The following is a 16,457-nucleotide window of genomic DNA, read 5'->3' as shown; positions in this document are numbered from 1 at the left end:
GCAACTCTTTCCATGAAAAAAGGAGGGGTGACAGTAGATATTCCCAGCCCAAATATTGAATAAATTTTATTAGACCTATTCTTCCTGCTCTATAATTCTCTGCCTATCAGGCAATTTTCCTACTATGTTTTTGATTTCACAAGGAGGCCTCCTACCAGGTAAAGAGATTCTGGAATAGACTGTGTCCCCCTTGTAAATTATTAGCTTTCTTGATTACAAATCAACTTCAGGAAAGGCTGGTTATCATAAATTGATTTTCTGAGGACTTCGAGGCTCGGCTGGGGAAGTGAAGAATGGGTTGTGGGGTTTCTAGACCTGAAAAACCTGATTTTCCAGCCCTAGAACTCAGAGGCAAGGAACATGCTGACAAGCACTAACAGTGCTGTGGGGAACAATCTGGTCAGCCTGTGACCAAGTGGGGTGCACCCTCCACCTGCCAGCCGGATGGGTCTCCAGTGGGTCATCTCAGCCAGGTGATGCTGGTACTGACTATGACCTTGGACATGTCACTACACCCTCAGCCGATCTGCAGGTTCTTCATCTCTGAATGGCAGGGATTTGGATAAAATTATCTTGAGGGCTTCTTCAAGGTTGGCAAACAAAAACAACAGCAGCAACCAATGACTGTCACAGGATATTTTCTGCTGCAACTGGGGGGATCAAGCATTTCTCCTCTAAGGCTACGCACAGTCTGGGAACCAGGCAAGACTTCTTTCCTTTATTGTTTTTTTCCCCAGTGTCCTCCACTTTCATCAGTCCTCAGCAAGACAAATAGTGGGCCAGCCAAAAACTTCTCTTTGAGGAGATCACATGCTTGACTGAAGTGAGGAAATGGCTGTAATTCACGTAGTCAGCAGTGCACTCACTAAGTGGTAAGGGCCTATGCCTACCGCTTGATCACCTCCACTCATTTAAAAGTGTGACCTCAGCTCACAGCCCCAAAATGTCCCCAGAAGGGACATGTTTCACACCCAATTGGTCAGCTACTGTTACCACACAGCTTCAGGCCTCTTCCTCCTCTTGCGCCCCACGGGCTTGGGCCCTGAGGTGACTCACAGCCAATCAGGAACGTGCCAACGTTCCCAGTGGGAGTGGCCTCTGGATGCTCCCAAGCTCCCAATCTCAGCCCTGGAAGAAGGCCAGATGGGCTCTACTGCAGCAGCACAGCGGGGCAGGGGGAAGGACCTACCCTAACCCAGCTTGGCTGGGGTCCAGTATCCCTCCAATAGTTATATCACCTTGGTCTCTAACTTCCTGTCTCCAGTGAGGGCCAGTAGGGGCAGATGCCATTCATTCACTTGCCTCCAACCTCTCTTGCTCTCTCCCCCTTCCTCCTGCTCTCAGGCAGGGTGTGCAGACTGCGGGGTGGGGCAGGCCAGGTTAATCCCCCACTACCCCAGTGTTGATGTAATGAGTAGCTCCATGGTAGGGGAACTGGGTAACGGAGGGAGAGAAGAACAGCTATTTTTCACAACAAATCCTTTTGTATAGTTTGAATATTATACCAAGAGCATGAAATACTTGTTCAATAAAATAAGTTTTTTTTAAAAAAGAATTTAAATAATGTTTAAACTCATCCGACAGGGGCCTAATTCTGTTCTCTGTTAGGGAAATCTTGGTGGTTTTTTTGTTTTTGTTTTTTTTCTTTTAATGTGTATCAGATACCATCACCAAGTTTCTGGTCAAAAATATTCTTTCTGTATCCATCTAAAGTCACTTTTGGTGGTCTGCCTTGAAGCCACTGAGCGTGTCAAAAAAAGAAGAGAGTTTGGAGGTTGAAAAGAAGGTAGGATTTAAAGTAAGGCCGACTTAAATTTGAGTCCTGGTTCTACCATTTACTGGCTTGAGCAGGATTCTCAAGTTCTCTAAGGCTCAGTTTCTTCATCTCTCTAAAAGAAAATCAAATTAACCTCCTTACCATAAATCATAGCAGTTTAGAACATATTCTTTGGATTTAGGTCCAATTCCTGCAACTGTCACATCCTGTTTCATCTCTCGAAGCTTGTTTCATCATCTGTAAGATGGAGATAATAATAGTGTTGGCCTGATTAAGTTGCAAATTTTAAATAAGATGATGCATGGAAAGTTCTCAGCAAAGTAACCTACACAGGGGAATAGTCACTAAGTTGTTGCTCTTCCTATCAGGATGTTTTTGTGAGAATGAAGTAAGATAAAGTACCTGGTCCTCAAAAATACACATGTGTATGTTTAACCTTTATTTTCCCCCAGGTTCTTTTCTGCGTGTGGAGAAATTCTCTGCTATCTGTCCTTTTAAACTGCTCTCTGTATCCACGAATTCACTCCTTTTTGTCTGGTCATTATAATGCTCTTCTATGAAGAAATCAATTGGAATGACAAAGAGGGAGAGCTCAAAACTTCTCTCAAGTAGGAAGATTCTTTGAATTTTCATCAGTCCGTGCATCCATCCATCTATCCGTCCATCCGTCCATCCATCCACTGAAAATGCTAGGTCTTGGGATTGCAGAATTGACCAGCACAGATGCGGTTCTTCCCCTCAGATGTGAGGAAGTGGTCTCTATGAGGAAATCAGATGTGAGGAAGGCATACACCCAGACCTCTGTTGGGCTGAAACTTCTTTGCATTCCCACACTTAGACGCTTGGAAGAAATTTGTATGTGATCACCAAATACCCCCCAAAGTTTGGGCTGAGTGTATCCAGGAAAAACTCTAGCTGAATAGATTATAATTCCACAAACAACTGATGGAGGGACAGCCCCTTTAATGCCATGCACGCATTTAAGAATCAATCTTAAACTGTGGTAAATGATGCCATTCCCTCAGAGTCTATATAACATGCAGCAACTTTCTGGTTTTTCAGGCTTTGTGGACCTGAATGAAAGTGCCAAAGAAAAGTCCAGAACTTTTCAGGCTTCCTTCACTCTCACGCAAATGTTCACCTTGTAGGGATACTTGAGACTGAATGTGGCCAAGCAGGCTAATGGGTTTGGAAATAGCAAAGGGCCATCTGAATACAAGGCATTATTGCCACTACTGCAGCAGCCAGTGAGAGTGGGAAGACAGCCCAGAGCTTCTGGCGGCTTCAGTCTGGGTTTGTATGACTGGAGCTGGATGGAGTTACATCTCATCCACTCAATCAATCAACAGTGACAGAGCATCCCCTAAATACCAGGTGCTGGGTTACAGCCCTGAGACTCTCCAGCCAGAAAGAAGTGAGGCCCTAAGCAAGGATGCAGGGCAGTGTGACAAAGCAGAGGGCCTTGGCCTGTGCTGCTGAACTTACCCAAAGTGAACTTGGATAAGGTCTTCCTATGTCTATAGCTGTGCCGCCCTGATTGTTCAGAGTTGGTCAGAAAGGCAGCAAGATGGAAAGAAGGACACAGGGAGCCAGGATAACACAGGATCCGGTCACAGCACCTCATGACACATCAATGCACGTGTCTAGATCTCAGACTTTTCAGTCATTAAGGGAAGGATTTTGAAAAAAGAATAAAGGATGTCTAAAGACACTCCAGTTCCAACAGCAGGTTTGATCCAGGAATCAGGGAACAGGCTCTGCACGTGGGCCCTTCCCACCACTCTGACATTTACTTGACTGTCTCTGGCTGTGACACACACACACACACACACACAACACTGTCCCAGAGTGAGAACACTGAGGTCACCTGCTTCTGGTCGTGTCTTTCATCCCAGTATTACCGAGTGTCAGCTGGGGGTCTCCTTGGCTCTCAAAATCCAGGTAAAATTGTATAGTGTCTGCTACATATGTCATGCCCCAAATCCCAGGAGCTGTGGAAGTTGAAAGCCCTCCTGAATATATCTGAGAGTCCAGGGGAGCGGTGGAGTGATGTTCCTCTTCTTAGCTCTCTGGCTTCTGAATTTGAGGTACCAGTCAGGGGATTCTTCCCCATTTCCCAAATTTGCCTTTGCCACTGCAGATACCACATCATAATATGTGTGCCTACGAGTGACCCTCCCCCACCCCCGACTCCAAGGGGAAGGATTTCGTCCTGTTCCTTTTTTCCCTTCCTCTAGTCCCGATCTACCCTTGGCATCTAGTAGGAGTTCAAAATTATCGGATGAATAAATAGAAGGAAGGAAGGAATGGTGTCAAAGTGTCACTGAGATCACTTCGAATGACAGGTCAAGGCCAGTCCAGGAGAAAAATGTGTCAAAGTCAATACATGGTGCTTCTCATCCAGGGTCATCCCTGCCCTGCCTGCTTCTGCTAACTTTCGGAGTCCCAGTCCAACCACAAACTGCTGAGGCGTTAACTGGCAATGACGTTGTTGTTGGTAGAACCTCAACATCTTTGCTCCCCTGGCTCAGCTTGTTTGCTTCAAGAGCCTTCTCCACCTCCTCCCCGTCCTTCCAACCAGATCAGGTAACACTGCTCTACAAGGCCATCGGCACCCAGACCAATCCCTACCTAACCAGATCCCGCACTGATGGCGGAGCTCTCCAGCTTAGGCTCACTTAGCCCTTCGTCGTAAGAACTGGCTTCCGGAAATGATCGCTCTGCAGCTCTTTTGTTTGCTTCTCTGTCTCGCCCACTAGACGGTGAGCGTTTTTGTAACTCCTCCCCCAACCCTCGGCCTAGCTCAATGCTGGAAACATAGGAAGCCTCGATAAATGTTTGCAAGATGAATAATGAGAAAAACAGAGTATGGGTGCAGTTATTTTGAGGTTCAGTGAGCAAAAACAGCAGAAATGCTTATGGGAAACAAAAGGGGGAGTCAGAACTTTTTTTAACTGGAGGAAAGGCAGTGTTCGTTCCACATTACTGAGTAGATAAGTCATCTGGCAAAGCATGCTGACGGAGAACTGGGTTCGCTAAACCCCAGCTCAATGTTTTCTCATAGTGTCTTTATCATCTCTGTCACATTGTTTTTGTTTGTGTTTTTGCAGCCTTTAGGGAATTACAACATCAGTTCATTGTGTGCTAGGTTTCACATTTCTCCCCCCTTCCCATCAAGAGCGTACCATGAGGCACATACAATAATTGCTTTTTATAAATCCAAGAATGTAAATTATATTTTGTTTTGCAAACTCCATGATACGCCTTGGAGGTAACTGGAAACACCTGGGGATATTTCAAAATCAGACCACATGGTGAAGAATGGCCTCTTCACCATGTGCTCAGCAGGGCTCCGACAGTTAAGAAAGAATATGCAGCTACCAGCTTGCAGTTTTCTTCTTTAGATGTGCTGCTGCTCTTGTGCTTAGAATTTGTGTTTAATTCAGCTGGAACCTAGGGACCAGTGGCAGCATGGTCCATATTATTGAGGAGTCCAAAACCTAGGCAGAAGAAAGCACTTTCCCTCAAAATAGCCCATTAATTTAAAGCCCATTAATTTAGGCAAAGAGTTTTGACTTCAATTATCAAAATAATCGTATTCTACACATGACTTTGCGTAGACCTGTGGTGTCCAAAACTAACTACTAGTCACTTATGACTACCGAGCACTTGAAATGTGGCTAGACTGAATTTTGAAGACTTAGTACCAAAAAAATCGCAATTTTAACGTTGATCACATATTAAAATAGTAATATTTTAATGTATTAGTTAAATATATTGAATACTATATTATTAAAATTAATTACACCTGTTTCTTTTTCCTTTTTTTTAATGTGGCTACTAGAAAACTTTATATTACACACATGGTTTGCATTAAATTTCTACTGGACAGCTCTAGTGCAGACAATGCCTGTACATACTCAGTGGACAATTAAAGCAAAATATCATAAAGATTGGATCACTAACAGAGTGAAAGGAGAATTTATTCCAGGCGGAAAAGGATAGTGTATTTTAGACAAAAACAAAATTTTGCTTAAGTATAAATTCTGCCATGATTTCCATCTCACAGTGCAATCCACCAATGAGCTAATGCTCAGAGTTTATAATGGATGGAAATCACTCTATATTATAGCATTAGTGGGCACAGTAAAGACATCCAACTGCCATTTCCTCCCGAATGAAACACTGTACCTAAACCTTTGGACTGTCATGATTGCTTTATGCAGTTTCCTCCATCATCTCTGGACTGTGAGCTCCTTGAGAACAGACACCTTGTGTTAGTCATCTGTTAGAGTGACCAACCGTCCTGGTATCCCCAGGATTGAGGGGTTTCTGGGGTGTGGGACTTACAGTGTTAAAACTAAGACAGTCCTAGACAAACAAGATCTGGTTGGTCACCCTAGTGGGAAAAAAAATATCCCCCAAACCCTTCAGTATTCCCTCTGGTTGATGTGTTATAAATGTTCAATAAATGTTAAACTCATACTGAAAGCTGTGAACTTGTGCTGAATGTTTCCCTGTTTGTGTACAGACACCCCTGATAGAGTCGAAGTGCCTTTTAAATTAAGGAAGGATTAGTATGAGGTGTTTTTTAAAACACAAAGATTGGCTACCGCATTTGAGATTCCTTTCCCAGCATCAGCACTGCAAGAACTATCTTTGGTCCCTGTCAATGGAACTTTCATGCTCCTCTCCTTAGCTCCATCCCCACCAACTCCATCACAGCCCCCATCTGCCCCTGCTGACTTAGGGTGCCTTCACCATTGCCAGGAATCCTACTCAGGTCCCCTTCACTACTCCTGACCAGGGGAGACAGCTAGTTGCCTGAGCTGAAGGAGTTCCAATGTATATTGTCTACCAAGCAAGTACACTATAGTTGTGTGTTTGGGGCGGGGAAGGAGTGAGGGGGATATGGGATAGACTGAGGAGCTAAAGGTAAGAAATAAGAATTCCTGGATCTGTTACTGGCTTCATCCAGGAAAAATATTACTATATGTGGTACCTGGACTCTGTGACCCCAGCTCAGAAACTTCCACAACAGAGGCAAGGCCATGGAGTGGTTAAGAGCCTGGGCTCCAGAATCACAGTCCTAGGTTTAAATCTGGCTCTGTAAGTTAATCAGCTTCTCTAGGCTCAGTTTCTTATCTGTACGTGATAACAAGAATACTTACCTCACTGGCTTATTCTAAAGAGTAAATGAGTTGATGGATATAAAGTGGTTTGTCCAGTTCCTGGTGCATAGGAAGTACTGAATGTGCCAACCATTATTATCCTGTCATTCAAGGCCAAGAGAAAAAGTTTGTACAAGGAAAGACAATGGACTTTAGAGTAAGATCTGGAAACATTTCAGTTCAGATCCATACAATTGTGATCTTACGAGTAAATTAATCTCTCTGTGCTTCAGTTTACCTATTTGTAAGGTAGAACTCCATCTTGTAGCACTGCTGTGAAAATTAAATGGGACATAATAAGTATGGTGCCCAACACATGGTGATCAATCAAGATAATTGGTAAAATCTTTTCTGTATTCAACTTATCTCTTTCTTCAATCTAAGTCTGAGAGACCCAGTGGATTTCCTGTCTTCCAGTGCACCTCTCATTCCCAGCTCCCATGCCTAGGCTCCTACTATCTCATCTCTAGAAACTGACCCTGAAATGTTAAAATCCTGCCTAGCACTCAAGATCCAGCTTGAACCCATCTCCTCAAATGTTCTTTCCTCTCCCAGGCAAAGAAGGCAGCTCTCCCCTTAGTCAATTGTCTCCTCATTTAACCCACTCCAATGAGTCAAGTTCCATTGCCCTTGGACAAAGTATTTAAAGTACACCAATAATTCTCAGAAAATGGAAACAGAGAAAAGTAAAGATAATACAGTAAGTTTCAAAAATTAATTCACGTAGCCTTTCTCTTTTTGGAAATTAGTGCTAACGTGTTTTTAGGGACTTCCCTGTTGGCGGAGTGGTTAAGAATCCGCCTGCCAATGCAGGGGACACGGGCTCGATCCCTGGTCCAGGAAGATCCCACATGCCGCAGAGCATCTAAGCCCGTGTACCACAACTACTGAGCCTGCGCTCTAGAGCTCGCGAGCCACAACTACTGAGCCCACGTACCATAACTACTGAAGCCCACGCACCTAGAGCCTGTGCTCCGCAACAAGAGAAGCCACCGCTATGAGAAGCCTGCGCACCGCAAGGAAGGGTAGTCCCCTCTCGCCCCAACCAGAGAAAGCCCATGCGCAGCAACGAAGACCCAACACAGCCAAAAATAAATAAATAAAATAAATACATTTATTTTAAAAAATAATGTTTTTAATTTTATATAAGCATGGTGATGATAGGTGGATAGTTGCTATTTTTCAATGTCCGTACTAGGCAAAATTAAACATAAGCAACACTGGGACTTCCCTGGTGGTGCAGTGGATAAGAATCCGCCTGCCAATGCAGGGGACACGGGTTCGATCCTTGGTCCGGGAAGATCCCACATGCTGCAGAGCAACTAAGCCTGTGTGCCACAACTACTGAGCCCGTGTGCCTAGAGCCCATGCTCCGCAACAAGAGAAGCCACTGCAATGAAAAGCCCATGTACCACAACAAAGAGTAGCCCCCTCTCACCCCAAGTAGAGAAAGCCCGCATGCAGCAACAAAGACCCAGTGCAGCTAAAAATTAAAATTAAAAAAAAAAAAATGTAAGTAGCCCTATGTTGATTGACAAAATGTGTTTGGTTTTGTCTATTTTTTTTTCCTATTTTATTGATTGGCAAAAAACAAAAAGTCTAGGAACTGCCTTACAGTTTACAATAGAGAGAAAGGAGATAAAGGAGATGGAGAAAGAGAGATGTAATAGGGGCTGGTCGGAATTTGGAGTCTCCATGTGGCCACCTTCTGCTGATTGAATGGGGGCCTCAATGATTCTGTCTAGGTGCTAACTAGGCACACACATAAAACAGTCTACCGTTAAGAGTACAGTCGGCCCTCTGTATCCATGGGCTCTGCATTGCATCACGGATTCAATCAATCACAGATTGAAAACATTTGAAAAAAATCCAGAAAGTTCTAAAAGGCAAAACTTAAATTTCCCAGCATGGGCAACTATTTACATAGCATTTACATTGTATTAGGCATTTAAGTAACCTAGAAATAACAAAGTATACAGGAGGATGTGTGTAGATTACATGCAAATATTACATCATTTTATATAAGGGCTTGAGCACACAGATTTTGGTATTTGTTGAGGGGGGGGTTCCTAGAATCAGTCCCTGCAGATACTGAGGGACAACTGTACGTCCTTTTGCTAGAATCAATGAATGATCATCTCTTTCTAACTCAAAGTTACAACAGGTGAGACTGGCTCCGCCAGCTCTAAAGCAATGATTTTCAGACTTCAAGGTGCATCACAAATGCCTGAAAAGTTAAACTCTGGAGTCCAGGGCCCACCCACAGAAACTCTGAGTCAGTCCTTTTGGGGCATCTGCATTTTAAACAAGCCTCCTGGAAATTGCTGATGCAGGTAGTCATCAGGCTAGCCAGACACTGCAAATACAAATAATGACCATTCTGCTCTTTTCTGTATATCCACAGGTGGCCTGGCCCCTAACCTCCATCTTTCCCAGCCTCGGTCCTGACATTGCACCGGCTTTCACATTTGTGCACCTCTCAGGTGTCCCTAACACTTTTTTTCCCTGGAGGCTTAGTAATGAAAGGCTCTGATGTTTCAAGACAGGTAAGTTCTTCTAAATCAAAGTGAGGTCTTCCTTCAGTTTTTGGCCACCCATTTAAAAGTCACAAGTATCCTGAGTATCTCTAGGTCCTGAGACAGAGCAGCAGACCAGCTACCTCCCCATCACTGCTTCCAGCACACCTCTAATGAGTGGCAAATGCTTCCTTCCCCTCTGCACCACTGATGCTGCCGGAGAAGCAATAGTATATTGTTTCTTAGAGCAGGTACTTACCAGCTGGCTCGTGATCAGCTCTCTGAATTCAGTACCCCAGAGGCCACAGGAGAGAAAACGTGACTAAGAGACGCTACCTACTCTGGTCAATTTGGAAAAAGCAGAGGGAAAAGCTAATATGGAAACTGGCTCTTTGGTTTTATTCAAAATCACTAATTTCCCTGACTTCACCTTTAGCCTGTGCTCATGACATGTATCCATTTTCTTGTTTTAATCACCCCTTAGTATGGCTGTCACTTTAATTTGCAAAACTCCTGACCAATATTCATGCAAATAGCCCCAAAGAAAGGGAAAAGAACCTTTCCTGGGGGCCCCCTCTGGCAGCCTGCATTCTGTTTATCAGAACCATAAGGCTTTTGAAAAGACTTCACAGGTGGAAAAAGCTCGCAAAGAGATTGATTTACAAAGTGCCAGCTAGGACCCAACCACATTCGTCAAAGACTTGAGTTTCTGGAGGGGTGAATTTTCGGGGCCTAGGAATAAAGCCTAGATTTGGTGAGCTTAGGAAGGGTAGGTGAAGCAAAGAATTTCTTTGCTTTACACACAGACTAATTGAAGAGTGTGGAGGGGTGTTCATTCCTGTGTTGAAAGAACAGAGAGGGGCCATATTTTGCTTTTTAATTTTTTTTTTTTTTTTTTGGTGCAGGGCAGATGGACTGTTGATTGACACTAAATAAATCCTTGAGAAAACGAATCTCTCTAGCACTGGGGAGGAGGTGGTGATGGAGGGAGTGGGGGGATGGTGGGAAGTGGCTTGTGCGTATGGAACAGATAACTTTTTAAGGAAAAGAGAATTAAAAACAAGAACCTCGGGACACTTAATAACTGCGGCATCTTATTCTTGCATTATGTGATTATTGGGGATTATCTGCTAAAAGCAAGAACCCAGTCTAGTGTTACTGTTTGACTCCCCATTCCTTTCCTCTCGTTTAAAGTCTCATGTCTCTTCCACGATTTTCATTTGGTTAATGTTGGACAAATCTGGAGTGTGAAAAAGTTTTCTGGTACATGGCAGGCTCTACACAACCATCCTCTAAACAACAGGAACTGTCAAATTCAGCTTTTATAAAATCCAAAAGCCCAATTAGAAGCATTCAAAAGTAGATCCGTAACAGACTTTGCAACCAACTGCAGTGGCCTAACCAACCAACCGAGCTGCTGAGGCTCAGGAGAGCCAGTTGGTGGCAGAACAGCGTGGGCTCCAGCACAGGCCTCTGCAGGAAACGCCAAGCTACACCACACCACGTGATCTCTGCTGGCTTTCAGTGACTCGTAATTGTGAACCAAGCAAATGCTATGCTTCGCTGCAAACATTACAAATCACCTGAGGGAGAAGCTGTATTTCAAAAGGAAAAAAAATCTTTCCTTGGGCTTTCTGGAGCTAGAAGGAAAGGAAATTCTAAACTGAAGCCCAGCATAGGGCAGGTTTAGCCTCCTAAAAGTTCACCTTGGGGATTCCAGACATAGGGGATAACTTGAGAAGGCTGAAAAGATCACACACAGTAGTCTCAGGAATTATGATCCCATGGAAAGAGTGATGGGCTTTGGAGCCAATTCCAAAGTGCGGATTTTAGTTCTGGTCCAGTTACTTGTATATAGTTTGACCTGGGACAAAGTATTCAAGTTCTTTAAATCTCAGTTCTTTTATTTTAACAGGAATAACAACAAGTCTCTTGCAGGCTTGTTGTACTTATACTACACTGAAATCTCCATCCTTGCATATGTAACAGCTCAGTAAGTGTTATTTTCCTTTCCCTCCTCCCTCTGCCTGCCTCCCACCTACCACCAAACTCCTTGGTCCAACTGAAACGTCTCACTACTGCTGTGCCTCCTTGCCTCAGGAATTTATTTCAGAATGTCATAGGGGGGTAATTTGCAGAAATCGGCTAACATCAAGGAATTTCCTTACCAAACACCTTGGCAAGGCTTGCAAGCTCTGAGGGCAGCTGTTCAAGGTGGTGACCATAATTTGCACCTGATCTAAAGTATTTCGCCACCAGAGAAACTGCCTCACAGTCCCAGTCCGGGTCCAGCTGGAAACAAGAGAAGGTGGGTCCCCAGTGAATCTGTAGTCAGAGGGTGGAGAGTCAGTCAAGAGAGAGCAGCAGATGAGTCAATGGGGAGAGGGTGGACCCCAGAGGGAGAAACCCAAGCCAGGAGGTGAGCTGACAGGAAGGACATGTTGATTTTAGAGGAAGAGTGAAGTCAAGGGAGGGGAGACTCTAAAGACATCTCCAGGAATTCTGTTGCAGGGACTTGAAGGCAGCAATCTTATTAACAGTATGTATTGGTAAAGTTAATTCATATAGGGCTTCCCTGGTGGCGCAGTGGTTGAGAGTCCGCCTGCCGATGCAGGGGACACGGGTTCGTGCCCCGGTCCGGGAAGATCCCACATGCCGCGGAGCGCCTGAGCCCATGAGCCATGGCTGCTGAGCCTGCGCGTCCAGAGCCTGTGCTCCGCAACGGGAGAGGCCACAACAGTGAGAGGTCCGCGTACTGCAAAAAAAAAAAAAAAAAAAAGTTAATTCATATATGGAGACCCACTAAATGGAGGCTGCCCCAGTGGCCCAGTCCACGTCACAAATCTAAACCTAAATCAGCCTGCATTTACAGGAAACACCTGTCAAGGAAACGTAACAAACACCAATTGCAGTCCTTCAATTCTGCTTTAGCTAGAGTTGACTTAGAAAATAGACTTGCTAGCTAGAAAATAGTTGACCTAGAAAATAGACTTCTTAGCCTTATAAGGAAATCCCTGGCCTCCTAGCCAGTCATGCTCTGTTTCCTGTCTGCTTCTTCTGCCCACTCTTGCCCAAAATCCCTTGGGAAGAGTGTTCCACTGCTTGTAAGACACTGTACTCCCCCAATCCATGGATCGTTTTCCCTTGAATAAAGGACATCAAATTTGTAAGTTGTTTTGTCATTTGGCAGTATAAAAATGGGGCAAAAATGTCAAAGAGACCCAACAAAGATGATGAGAGAAAGAATGATGGAGTTTACGGGAAGAAAGTGACTGAAGCCTCCTCTCCTGAGTCTTCCCTGAAAAGAGGGCAAAACACAGCAGTTGCTAAGACAGAGACTTGGGAAAATGAGCCTGTGCAGTAGAAGAGAGGTGAGGCAGGGGATGGGGTCCAGAACACAGGGAGAAATTCGGCCTAAGAAGCTGTAATTTTTAAAGCTTCCCCACGGATTCAGTTTGGGAGCTTCTCCATCAGTGGCGTCCTGTTTTGCATGAAACTGAGCCAGCGCACCATCTGCCTGGTCTCCAGGCCTTCTCTCATTGTTATGTAAAACCCATGTTCGTGCTCACGGCTTTTTCTTATGCAGGGACATTAAGAAGTGCGAGTAGCATCGACATATATACACTACCAAATGTAACATAGTTAGCTAGTGGGAAGCAGCCGCATAGCACAGGGAGATCAGCTCAGTGTTTTGTGATGACCTAGAGGGGTGAGATATGGAGGGTGGGATAGGGAGGCTCAAGAGGGAGGGGATACGGGGTATATGTATGCATATGGCTGATTCACTTTGTTGTACAACAGAAACTAACACAGTATTGTGAAGCAATTAGACTCCAATAAAGATCTATTTAAAAAAAAAAAAGAAGGCATTATAGGCACAATTCCTAAGGACCTATAAAAATATTTTAGCTCTCAAAAAAAATTGGCTGTACAATAGGAAAAGAAAATTGGCAAAATTAAAATTAATAGATGTTTAAATGCCTGCCAAATTTAACTTTCTGTCAACTATGCAAATATAACTCAGCTTATATTTTGTTGCACATCAATTATAGCCAAATATTTAAACTCTGTTCCACTCTATACAATGGGTATGTAATAATAGCACTTTTCTCATAGGTATTTTTTTTAATGCTCACTTGACATGGGTGGGAATAAATGTGATGTTACATGTAAAGCACTATAGAAAGGCCACAGTACACTGTATGCCAATGCAGTGTTATAAATGATGTTGTTGATGATAACGAAGATGACGATGATAATGACGATAAAAGCATACATTTGCCATGTAATACATTGAAGAACTCTCAGTGTACTAGGCACTTACCACATTGATATTCCTTCCTCTAAAATATACTGGCATGTCCGTCCAAAGCCAAACTGTGGCTCTCTATAAATAGGCTCCCACCCGTGTGTCCCCGTAAGGCCAATGAGGACGAGTCATAGCGCTTTCAAATCACAAAGCATGCCCAACACTTTCACATCCATGATTTTCTTTATTCCTCATTGCTGCCCTTGGCGGTAGGCAGCAAGGGCGGAGCAATGTAATGTGGAGCGCTAGGGGCGCCATGCTTACTCGTATGCTTGCCCTGTGACTTCGAACAAGTCCTGTAACCTTTCTGGGCTCAGTCTGCTCACCAGTGAATAAGGAGAGAATTCCTGCTTTGTGGAATCCACAGCCTTGTGGGAATCAAAAGGGAGGCAGTATGTCAAAGTGCTAAACCACAATGCCCGCATACAAATATCTGATCTGCCCTTATTCTGGGAGATAAGGAAACTAACATCTACAGAAATGACCTAACATGTGCACAATTCCTCAAGTGGGAGAGGCAGCACAGGAAATTGGGTCAGTGTGCCTTCCTTTACACAGCACAGCTTCCTGAACCGCTAACATTCCCTGCAGGCCCTTCACCACAGAGGAAAAGAAAGGAAAGATTCAGGTCACACAGACCCCTGCGGTCAGGGCTTTGTAAAGCAGACTTAGCCAATAGATCACTGCATCCTGGCCTCACAGGTCAGGGCACCACCCCTCTGTGGGAAGCGTGGCTTCCTGTATCAGCCATGGTGCCAAGCCAAAGCCCTTCGGCGATATTTAACTCTTTGCTACACCCCAATTTATACTGGGGTTATGAGGAGCAGTGGAGCCTAAGGTTCCTGCCGATGCACTTGCAGCCTTCATGAGTTGGAGAATTCATTTCTGCTTGAATTCAAGATAACAGTAGCTGCCATTTTTTGAGTGTTTCTTATCGATATTTTCCCCACATCATCTCATTCAGTTCTCACTATGGCCCTCTGAGGATGGAGGTGCTATTATTATTCTCATCCTCAGGTTTGAGAAAACTTAGGCCCTTACAGGTTAGGTAACACTTCAAAGGGCGTACAACCATGTAGGCTGTCTGAGAAGCCAGCACTCTTAATCACCTCAGTGTTTCACAAGGAATGGCCTACAGACCACATATGTCAAAATGTGTTCACTCCCTCCTTCTCCCTCAACAGTAACCTACTGAATCAGATGGCGGTGGGTGGGAACAGTGAGAGCCCAGGAGTCTGAATTTCAATTAGTTCCACTGTTGATTCCCACGGATGTCCAAGTTTGAGAACTAAGGCCACACTCCCTAACCTTTCAGATGCATTCTGTCAAAAGACAGGCAAGGAAGGGAGCAGTTCAGTTTTCAATTCCAAATGCATCTTTGGCATCATTGTGGACAAAAAAAGCCAAGTCTCTTTTCCCTCAAAATTTGCTGAATAACCTACACAGCTTCTCTTTAGTAGGTCCAAGAGGGACAAGGTTGCTCCTGTTGATTGACAGGGATTTGAGCATGAATATTTAATGGGCAGGGCAGCTGGTATACTTGGCTAATGTAATATTTCAAGCTCTACTTTCATACTGAAGGGATTTGCCCTCCCTTAATGCATGTCTACATCCTGTCCCAGTCCTTCCAACAGCATTTTCCACACAGATAATGCCAGTTCAGGGAGCCTCTTTTTCCCAGCTCTCAGTTTAAGATAGCGCTTACTCTTACCTTGAGATAAGGTTCTTTTGTGCTGATGAAATGCCACTGGGCATTGTCTTGATTTTTATCATTTCCTGTTCAGGCCCTCCAGGCCCTCTTGGTTATAACCCATTGACAGAATTGGCACAGGAGAATCATTCACGCCTTTCATTCTACCTCTCTTCCTCTCTCTCTCTCTCTCTCTCTCTCTTTCTCTCTGCCTCTACCTCTCTCTATATCTCTACTTCCAGTCTCTGATGTTTCCCAACTTAAAAAATATTTGGGTCCAATATTGTACTTGGGGTTTGTTTGAGCCAATTAGACGGACAATTACATTTAATGGTGAAAGATGAAATAATTTCCTCCTTAGATTAGGAACAAAGCAAGTTCTCCCTTTACCACTTAAATAAATAAATGCATTCATATTGGAAAGAAATAGGTAAAACTGTCTTCATTCACGGATGATACGATATGGTATGTAGAAAATCTCAAAGAATCTACAACAAGCTATCAGAGCTAATAAACAATTTGAGTTAGGTCACAAGATATAAGAACCATGCACAAAAACCAATTATATTTCTATATGTTAACATCAAACAACCCAAAAATAAAGTAAAAAATTCCATTCACAGTAGCACCAAAAATATATGTAGCAATAAATTTAATAAAAGAAGTGGAAGACAAACACTAAAAACAACAAAACATAAATGAGACACGTTAAAGAAGATCTAAAATGGAAAGCCATTCCATGTCCATGAATAGGAAGACTCAATATTGTTAAGGTGACAATTCTGCCACAAATTGATCTGTAAATTCAACATCTCTATCAAAATCCCCACAGCCTTTTTGTATATATTGACAACTGATCCTAAAGTTTATATGGAAATGCAAAGGAACTAGAATAGCCAAAACAAATTTTAAAAAGAGAACAAAGGTGGAGGACTTATACCACTCAATGTCAAAGTGTATTATAAAACCACAGTAGTCAAGACAGTGTAGTATT

Source organism: Pseudorca crassidens, chromosome 2 (genome assembly GCF_039906515.1).
Source record: "Pseudorca crassidens isolate mPseCra1 chromosome 2, mPseCra1.hap1, whole genome shotgun sequence".
Taxonomy (NCBI): domain Eukaryota; kingdom Metazoa; phylum Chordata; class Mammalia; order Artiodactyla; family Delphinidae; genus Pseudorca; species Pseudorca crassidens.
The sequence above is the reverse complement of the archived record's forward strand: the minus strand, read 5'-3'. Positions refer to the sequence as shown.